We start from the raw sequence: 9,779 nt of genomic DNA, 5'->3' as shown, positions 1-9,779 counted from the left end.
GACGCTCGTTCCGCCGCTCCGTGCCGCCTCTCCTCGTTCGCGTCGGTGTCGGACGCGCGCCGGGCGAGACGCGAGCCGGTCGGAGCGGCTGTGGGCTGAAAGCTGCGTCTCAGACGGAGCGTTATTAGTGCCTCATGCATATGGATTCATCCCTCAAACTTCGGAGTCTGGCTCAATTACAGGAGCGCTCCGTCGAGCCGAACCGGGCCACCCCCTGCGCCCTGCGCTGTGCGGGGGGGCCGTCCGCCCGGCTCTGCCACTTTGAAGCAACGTCTGGAGTTCTGTCCTAATGAGAGCTTTCCGTCTCGTATACCCATTTTTCTGTAACTGCACGTTTGCTGCTTTGAAGACTGCTTAAGTTTAATACCAAAGGAAGAGAAAGACCAGGCGCGGCGCGGGGCGTTGCGCGGCGGTGCGGGGCGGTGCCCTCAGCCGCAGCCTCAGACGGAGAGCCCCGGCCCCGCGCTGTGCGAGCCGCGTCCTGCCGCGGGCAACCAGGGTCTGTGCTGGAGGCAGACGGGGCTCGTGGAAGGACACCGAAACGCGAAGCACCGCTGTCGGCACATAAGCCGCGCTCCGGGCACCGCCCGCTCCCCACGGCGTCCCGGCAGCGCGGAGAGGTGGCCCTCGGTGCGACGCTCCGGTGGGGCCCGCGTGCACAGTCGGGGATGGATGTGAAGACGTAAATGAGAGCGGCAGTGCGGCCGGACGAATCGGGCGAGGTGCCGCTGGGCCGCTGCCGACGGCCCCGAGGGATCCGAGGAGCTCCGCCGCCGCGTGCTGGGCGGGGTTCTCAAGGTGTCTCTGCCCCCCCGTGCCTCCAGTGCTCCCGTCTCCCTGTTGCTTTTTGTAGAGCGGACGCGGCGCTGCGATGCTGCTGCCTGCACAGCGCCCTCGGGTGCTCCGCGCCCACCTCGCCCCGCTGCCCCAGGAGGAACGCAAAGCACTGCGGGACAGCAGCTGCCACTGAGACGTTCTCTTTCACACAGCATTTAAGCCCCTTACACACAGTGTTTATGTCCCTTTCGTGCAGAGTTTAGGTCCTTTTCATGCAGTGTTCAAGTCCCCGGCATTCTTGCCTCCTTCCTCCGGTGGTCCCACGCTTTGCTTTAAAGTTTGCCCATTCCAGCTGCAGTACTGCAACAGTTAAAGGCCCGGCGCTTCCCCCAGAGAAGAACGAGGCATGTTTTTTAGCAGCCATGCTGTTACATGACTTCATCTGCAGGCAGCGAATTAGCGTCTTCCTGCTTGTGCCACTGATCTGTTCTTATTTTGGAGCGCAACCATCCAACATGTTCCATTTGCACCTTTCCTCCGTGCTCTGCCATGTGCTGCCGGGAGCTGCTTCCCACCGCTGCGGTGAGGCTGAGCCCCTTGCATCTCTGCCTCCCAGCTCCCCTCCTGCACACACTGGGCTTTATGACGCCGACTTCCATTAAAACGAATGTTTTGTTCTTTTAACAGCTGATTAAACTCCGAGGGATGATACATCCCTAATGAGAAATGAGTGCCCACCAGAGAGCACGTGGAAATTCCCAGCCAGGCTGATGAGTGCTGCACTGCAGCGCTGTGTGTGGGGATGGCCTGGGATCGCTGCGGAGTGCAGCCTGCGGGGTGTGCAGAGCTCTGTGTGTTGGGGAGCCAGGGTGATGAGTGGGCCTGAGCTCGTGCCTGGGCTCTGGGTGTGAGCACAGCAGCAGCTGCTGGTGGTGAAGGTGTGGGCACATCTCTGTGCATAGGAGAGTGTGTGCAGATATGTGCAGGCTCAGGAAAGTCTGGCTTAACGGATGTGGGCAAACTCCGTGCAAGAGAAGCAAGGCTCATTTGTGTCTGTTTAAAAATGCTTAACAACAGGCTGTTAGCAATGGCTGCTCATCGCAGTTCTCGTTATCTGCCAGCTTTGGTTTGCTTGCTGAGAATGCCCAAGCTCGGCCCTGACTCGGGAGTGATGCATTTGGGAAGCATGAGTGCAAGCAGACAGGTGTGCAAAGGACAGGCAGCGAGCGAGTTCTGCCTGCTGTGCGCAGCCTGTGGGACAGGGCTGAGAAGGAAGCCAGGGATATCAGTGTGGGGCTGATAAGGGCTGTGGGGTGTCTGCAGCAGATAGGGTCTGAGCTGCTGCCAGGAAGCAGCCTGCCTGCTGCCTACCCACACGTTGCAGCAGAGCAGAGCCCAGCAGTGTCCCCAGGGTTGGCTGCTGTGTCTGGCCATACTTGGTGGGCCGGTGCCCCCAGCCCGGGGCACTGTGCACTGTACTGCCGTGCCCCGTCCCATCTGGTGGGAGCAGTGCTGCTGTGTTGTACCCGAGCTGACATTTGGCTCTCAGCAGCACAAGCCATTGGTGGGCTGGGTCTGGTAGTGGCAGTTAGGGTATAGAGTACGGTCCCATAATCTATAGATTACAATTTTATGGTCAGCAATGGGTAACCTGAGAACTCGGAGTCATAGTCCATACTGCACAATACCCAGCACGACTGTCACGCATTCCTATACAAACTGTGTCTTTTCCTCTCCCTCTCTGACGAAAACTTCCTCATACCATAATCCAAAGGGTATCTGAGCCACAGTTTGGAGTGCCTTCTGAATTTCAGAGCATGCGAATGGCTCCCGCTCCGCGCTGCTGCCGTGCTGCACAGTGGAAGTGGCTTCATGGTCCCAGTCGAGCAGCTGCGCTTTGGGTTCTAAAGATAACAGGAGTACTGGAGAACTGCTCTCATTTCAGCATGGGGCACTCTGCCTCCTTCCCATACTGCCATTTTAAATGGAATTACTGTTCTCCATAGATAAGGTATTTGGTTCAGCTTCTGGCAGAGGAAGGCAGAAGAGTGGGCACTGCGTAGGGAGGGAGCCGAGCTTTGGGACCAGCTGCCTCGCACACCCTAAGTGCCCTGCTGTGACATGGGTGGGCAGAGCCAGGACTGGGGGTGAGGGCTGTGCCAGGCAGAGCCTGAGCTGCTTGGGCTGGGGGTCTCTTGGGGATCAATCTTTGATCCCAGGGCTGGAGCCCCAGCAGCCTGGTGCAGAGTCTATTCTGAAAATACAGTGGAAAACAGTTGGAATTATCAAAATCTTTTGTAATCTCTAGAATTTATCTACAAGAAGTTAAAGAAGGCAAATTACCTCTGTTAATGTTCAGACATGAGCGGGTATGTTTGCTGTTACACAAACCTCTTAAAGTTATTAATGATTGATTTTAATGTCTTGTACTTAATGGGGGCAGATCTGGCTCAGCGCACAGCGCTGGTGGGAGAGGCACGCTGCCTCGGCCATGGATCCCCCATCCAGTACTGTGGGGTGTGCAGAGGGGCTACCCTGGCCCCAGAGCCCCCACCCCATTCTGGGACCCCCAGCAGTTGTGTCACCGCACGATGCCGCCCATCTTCACAGACTCCAGGTCAGCTAAACACAAGAGGTCGGTTCCCCATGGCCACATGGTTTACAGGAAGCGACCGGGATGTGGCCGAGCAGTAAATACAAATTGCTTTCATCTCGTGCCACGCTCTTAGTGCAATCCCATCCCAGTGCACAGCTTCAGGAGAGCGGCTGTGATGTGCTGGTGGTGCCGGGGGGATGCAGCTGAGCTGTGAGTGCAGCCGCAGGTGGCCGTAGTGCCGCCCCTCGCCCGTCCCCACACGAGCCCTTTGCGGGGTCCCCACGCCGTGTCCCCACGTTTGCATGGGCACTGCTAGGAGAGCCGTGCGGGCACTGAGAAGGGTCAGAACAAACACAGCAGCTTGGTTCCATGGCTCTGGGGCTGGGTGCGGTGTCCAAAGGTGGGCAGTGAAGACAAGACGGCCGCTGATCCTCAGGGCTGCAGCGAATGCACGGAACCACATTCACCATTAGTTACTCTGTGCTTGAAACTGGTGTTTGGCAACTACTGTGCTCCTCAGAACAACAAGCCTGGAATTATAGAATGCACAAGAGATGAATGCTCAGTTCCCTGTGTGGAGGTTTCCATGTGGCTGGCGTGGGAGGGCGGGAGGGTGTTCCTCACACAGCTCTGCAGCTGCTGCGGCCCTCAGGGGTCACAGGGGGACATGCAGCGAGGGGCAGAGCCCCACAGTGCACGCAGTCAGGGCCCTGAGGGGTGCGGGTGGGACAGCAGCTGGGCAGCCAGACAGGGGAAGGGCAGTGGGACAGGGGAAGGGCTCTGCTCCCTCCAGTGAGTGCGCGGTGCCTTTCCCCAGTGCCCCCCTGCACTGTGCTCACAGAGATGTTGGCCCAGCGTCAGCCCACCCCCCTTCCCCCCACTTCAGGTTCCATTGCAATACGTGCTCTCTGTGCAGTGTGTTTGTGTTTTCAGACCTTCTCCAAGTGCTGTTTCCCTCTGCACAGCTTCTGCTTCATTATTCTGATTGAATCAAGCTGTAGCTGAGGCAGAGGGCAGACTTTCTGGCTAATGGCAGACCGTGACTTGTTTGTACTTCTTGTTATAGATTTTTCCTAATTACCCACACTTCTCGGAGCCAGCTGAAAAAAAACAGCGAGCAGGCAGCGGATGTGAACCCCACTGCATCTCCTGCAGCTGCAGAAAAAGCGCTACACTCACAGGGCTGCACACAGTGGAGGCAGAGGGGCCGGCTGCTCTCCAGCAGGCTCCCACCACAACCCCTCCTGATCCCATCGCTGCCTGGGAAAGATGGGCTCTCCCATCCCACGGTCCCACTGGGGGACACACGGGTTTGGGGTGAGCAGTGGGCTGAGTGGGACCGGGCTGTGCTGGAGGCTCCCGTTTTCGCAGAGCAGAGCAGGATGCAGAGCGCAGTGATGGGGCAGCACTGGTGGCATTCCCTGCAGCACACGGCCACTCTCAGTGACCTGCATTGGATGGCTGAGAGTTCTTATCCAGGACTCACTGCAGAGCAAATGCAGAGTGTGACATGGGGGAAGGAATACAATGGCCCTCCATGCACTGCGGCCATGGCTATTGGCCTGCTGCTCATGCACGTTGGCCCATGCTGTGCTGCGAGCTGTGCAGCTTTGGTTTCCTCCCTGCAAACCACGCTGGGGCCTCTGCTGCCAGCTTCTTCCTGCAGCAGTGCAGGGCAGGGTGGGCCCCATCCTGACCACAGCCGGCGGGAACCACCACCACTGAGCAGAGCAGACAGCAGTGCATGTTGTGCTGGGTGCTGCCACCCCGCTGCAGTGCTGCTCACCTCCTCCTCTCCCAAATGGAGGAGTGCTGCAGGAGGAGGTCCTTCCAGGCAGCCCCGTGTCCCCATGGAGCCCCCAGTTGTGCACAGCTCTGTCTGCACTTGGCTGCAGCAAGGGGGAGTGAGCTCAGGTGGGCCTGCAGGGAAGGAAAGCAATTCTTCCTCTTGAGAAGTCCCAGTTGGTTCCCAAGGGATGACGAAAGGAGTCTACGATGGTCCCAACTTTTGAACCTTCGGCTGCTCCTGTAATGCCTTTGTTTACATTTAATAACTTTTAATTTATTGATGTTCTTCCCATGCAGTTTGCTGCTCAGCAGATGCAGCTGTTGTGCACGAAGAGCTCTGCAAACAGCACTGTGGCTGCTGGGTGAGTTGAGCTCCTGACCCTGCAGTGTGAATGGTGCTTTCCTGCTGGGATCGTCTGCTGTGGGCAGGGATGGGGCAAAGGAGCAGCACCGCCTGGGGCCCCACACAGCCCTGTGCCAGCACTGCTGTGCTGTGGGGAATGGCGACATTCTGAAATGAGTGGCAGATGTCTGGTGCTCAGTTTGTCATTCCGTAGTTGGAGTCAAAATGTTCATGTTTTCACACTGAGTGGTGTTAAAACTGAGATGCCGGAATGTGGCAGCTCCTCAGGATGCTGACAGCATTTCTCTGTAAAACGTTCATGTGCATGGGGCAGGAAGTATGGATGTCCCACATGGATGCAACCCGAAGCTGTGGGTGAAGCCAGCAGGACCTGGCAGCCCCAGCACTCAGAGCTGAGCAGTGCATCGTGTGCCTCAGAACTGTCTCCAGAACTGTCCTGACTTAACAAGAGATCCATGTTGGCAGCGGCAGTGCTGCGGGGATGGGGCTGAGAAACAGAGCAGGGCTGTGGCTTCTGTGCTTTGGCCGTGGGGCTGCAGTGGGGACCTGGCCCCCCAGTGAGGGCCCCCCCAACGTGGTCCTCCTGGTCAGCAGCTGATTTTGCCATCAGCCCCACTCCTGCAGCCTCCGTATCCCATCACGCACCTTACGAGGCAGCACATAATTAACACAAAGCCCCACACGGTTTGCACACAGTCTGTTTTTAATCCCAGCCCCACAGTGCGTGGGGCACGCTGTCACGTTCACACAGAGGCTCAGAGCACGGCCTGCCCTGCTGGGACACGGCAGCGCCTGCACACAGCGGTGCTGAGGGGCCCTGAGGTGCCGTGGGGCTCGGGCTCACCGCCCTGCAGGCGGAGCACAGCCCCGCACAGCCCTGGTGCTGCCCGTGACACGTGTGCCCGCAGCACGCAGCCGGGCCAGGCATGCCGCTCCGACACGCAGAGACACGAAAGTGTTGACACATTTCTTCCTGTTCCCATCTCAAACCGAACTGCGAGTGGTGCTGCTGGAAAATCATGTGCCTCATTGCACAGATTTCTCTGCAGAGCGAGCGCTCGCCTCGGAAGGGCAAAGCATCGCGGACTGAAATTAGTAAATACTCTGATTGGTGAGAGGCTGTCACAGCACGCCTGAACCAGCTGCCAAATTTTTCATCGAGTCCGGCCCGTCAGCGCGGTGAGTCGGTGCCCCTCGGAGAGCAGGAGACCTCAGCGCGGCTCACACAGCCGTGGATGTCCGTGCTGCCGGGGGAGGACTGACAGAGAAACCGCAGCACGGCGGCCGTTCACTTGGAGGGACCGCAGGCTGCAGCGCTGCAGAGCTCTGCTGGGACAGAGAGGAGAGAGCCGCTTCGCGCTCCGGGCCGGCGGGGGCTGCCGAGAGGCTTCACCTCTGCGCCCGGGGCGCCGCCGTGCCCCTGTCTGCAGGCAGGAGAAGCGCGCGGGCAGAGAGCGGCAGCGGGGCTGGGTTTGGCCGTGCTGAAGGCAGAGCGGGGGCTGATTCCTGCAAAGGAAAACAGATTGGGAAACACAGGATTGCCCAACGCGCCCACCGGTGACTCACGGAGCTCAAAGCCACACGCGCTGCTCGAGGGGCACCGCTGCCCATGGCCGGCAGCCGGGCCCACAGCCCGCCCTACACACGTGGCCCCGCGCAGCGCCGGGCTGCGGGCAGGCTGTGGGGCAGCAGAGCTCTGGGTGCGGGCAATGGGAGCGGGACAAAGCGGCTCTGCCCCGTGCCGAGCACCCGCCCTAAGACGCCAACGCTGCCGCTGCGTTTATCGCCGAGCGCTGGAGGCCAACGTCCTGTTTGCCAACCGCCCGCCTCCATCTGCCGCGGCCCCTCCAAAGGACAACAACCGGGTCCTGAGTGCTGGGTGCGAAGGTCAGCCGCCGGGAGAGCAGCACTGACCCGAGGGGGGGCGGAGGGGGAGGGATGGAAGCCTAGAAAATAACTTCAGGGCAATTGTGAAAGGGTTTTATTTACAGCTCAGAGTGCATCGGACTTCTTGCCTGGAAATGAGGCCACTGAGGCGTGGGAGGCCGGGGCTGGGGCTGGGGAGCGGGGAGCCAGGGCGGGGGGCAGGGGCCAAAAATCCTAAAGCCAGAAAGTGGAAGGCTGAAAAAAAAACAGGGGTCAAAAAAAAGATGGAGAGGCTGAAAAGGAGTGGGAAACTGGAACAGAAGTGGGAGCTGAGAAAAGAAGTGAAGACCAAAAAAATCAAAGGGTTGGCCAAGAGACCACGAGTGGCAGCCAAGAGGGGCGGCCTGGTGCCACCTACAGAGAAATGGCAGAGCTGGGACCTGGAAAGCCTGAGCCCATCTCTGAACCTGCACCAGAGCTGAGAGTGCAATTAAAACCCCCTCCCACATAGCTGTGCCCAGAGCCCCAGAAGCCACACACCGCAGCATGCAGGCAATGGTGCAGACAAGAAGTGTCTCTTTGGTGGTGTTGGCACTGTCCCTAATGCACGGCCTCCCTGCTGAAGCAGCGCAGCACCGCACTGTGGCCTCCTTCCAAGCAGGGTAAGTCAGTGTTAAAGCCAAGTTCCAGGATTTTCTTGAGAAGCAGACAGGATCGGGGCCGCTCCCCTCCAAGCACCCCATGCTCAGTGCGCCCAGCAGGGGTCTGCATGGGGTGGTGGGGGCTCTGGGACAGCAGCATCTCCCACCCGGCACCCGTGGGATGGGATACAAAGGTGGCACTTTCAGTTTGGCACTTATGGACCAACTGCACTCCAAAAACAAAAACTCCCCATGTTTCATTATGAGCCAGAGCTGCTCAGTATATAACGTGCCAATGCTCCTGGGTTTGGCAGCGCTCGGTGCCCAGCCCAGCTCTCAGCTCTGGGGCTGCACCCAGAGAGCACCCCGAGGAGGAGCACCCCAATGCAGGGCAGTGCACGCGCCCACTGTGGGGGCAGCACCGTGAGTGCAGGCACTGCGCGGCTCCCGGCAGCTCTGCTGTGGGATGTGCTGCAACCGGGATGAGTGAGGGCGGCAGGAATGCAGCAATTGAGCCACACGGGGAGCTGCAAAGGAGCCCCATCTGCGGGCACACAGCACTCCCCTTGCAGCACAGCCTCCTGAGGCCAGGCCCGCAGCTCCCCGCAGTGAGCACAGCAGCAGTGCCTGCTCAGCGCGGGGCTGCTCACATCTTGGGGACGCAGCGGCTCTCAGTGGCTGATGCGGGTTTTTATCCAGCACTGAGAGCTCAGCGTCTGAGAGCTCCGCTCTGAGCCAGGCCCTTGTGAATGCAGCAGCACAGCTCACGCCGCCACAGCAGCACTCAGCAGCAGTGCGTATCGGGAGCGGGAGGCAGCCTGCAGGGCCGGGGCTGGCACAGCTCTGCACTCCTTCTCCACAGAGGTGCTGTGCGGGGGCGCTGCAGCATTGGGACCCCACTGCACAGGACACAGCACCCATAATACCAGGTTGCAGCAGCGTGCCTCTGTGAGCTGTCCCCGATGGAGCAGGGACAGGCAGAGCCCTGTGGAGGTGTCTGTGCTCTGCAGCGCTGCACTGCACAAAGCAGGACCCCTTGGGCAGCTCTGGTGCGACCGTGAGATTCCAGGAGGGACTCATCAGGTGAGCAACCAGGAGATTTTCCTCTGCACAGATGGAAGCCAATGGTTCCTGGTGCACGCTGGGCACGCTGCTGCAGGGCACAAAGCCCGGTGCTGACCTGAGCAAGGCACTCCCCCCGGAACAGGTCGGCTCGCTGCAGCGTTCTCCCCTGGCACCGCACACTATTAACGCAGTGAGGCACACAGCTCATTTTGCTCGAAGCCCTGAAAGACAGCAGTACTGGAGGGGCAGGTGGGAAGAGGTACGGCCCACTGCTGAGCCATTCCTGGACCGGAGATGTGCTTTTAGAAGACGAAATCGAGCAGCGGGTGGACGGGGCTGTGGGCAGCAGTGCTCACAGGGGGCTTTGGGGCCCGCAGCTCCCGTGGGACTCCAGGTTGGGAACCCCAGTTGTGTCCCAGCCCAGTGCCTGCAGCAGTGCAGCCCGCGGTGCGTGGGGCTCAGCTATGTGTCCAAAGCTGCCATCTCCGCCCCACTGCTGCCACAGGAGCTCAGCCCTGCAGAGCCCACGGCTGCTGTGTGCTGGCGAAGGAAACCAAAGCCCAGGGGCACCTCAGGCTTCTTCCCCTGCAGGTAAAGGATGTTCCCTCAGACGCACGAACACACGGACACAGCTGTGTGAAAGAGAACGGTGCAATTTTTAACCTGCTATCAGAAAATGTAA

General features: G+C 59.7%; 1 long non-coding RNA gene across 2 annotated transcripts; it reads right to left on the bottom strand.

Annotated features, from left to right (window-relative positions):
• Positions 1 to 6,210: 6,210 nt before the first annotated feature.
• On the bottom strand, positions 6,211 to 6,892 carry LOC122185494. Of its 2 annotated transcripts, none has more exons than XR_006180886.1 (2): positions 6,629 to 6,892; positions 6,211 to 6,534 (listed from the first exon to the last, which is right to left on the bottom strand). It is a non-coding gene; the product is annotated as an uncharacterized LOC122185494 (long non-coding RNA). The 2 variants fall into 2 exon arrangements; XR_006180885.1 differs by having other exon boundaries at positions 6,211 to 6,531.
• Between the last annotated feature and the right edge of the window lie 2,887 nt (positions 6,893 to 9,779).

Source organism: Lagopus leucura, unplaced genomic scaffold, assembly GCF_019238085.1.
Source record: "Lagopus leucura isolate 7727_CA_CO unplaced genomic scaffold, USGS_WTPT01 Super-Scaffold_100029, whole genome shotgun sequence".
NCBI classification, from domain to species: Eukaryota; Metazoa; Chordata; class Aves; order Galliformes; family Phasianidae; genus Lagopus; species Lagopus leucura.
This window is presented reverse-complemented; position numbering and strand designations above follow the sequence as displayed.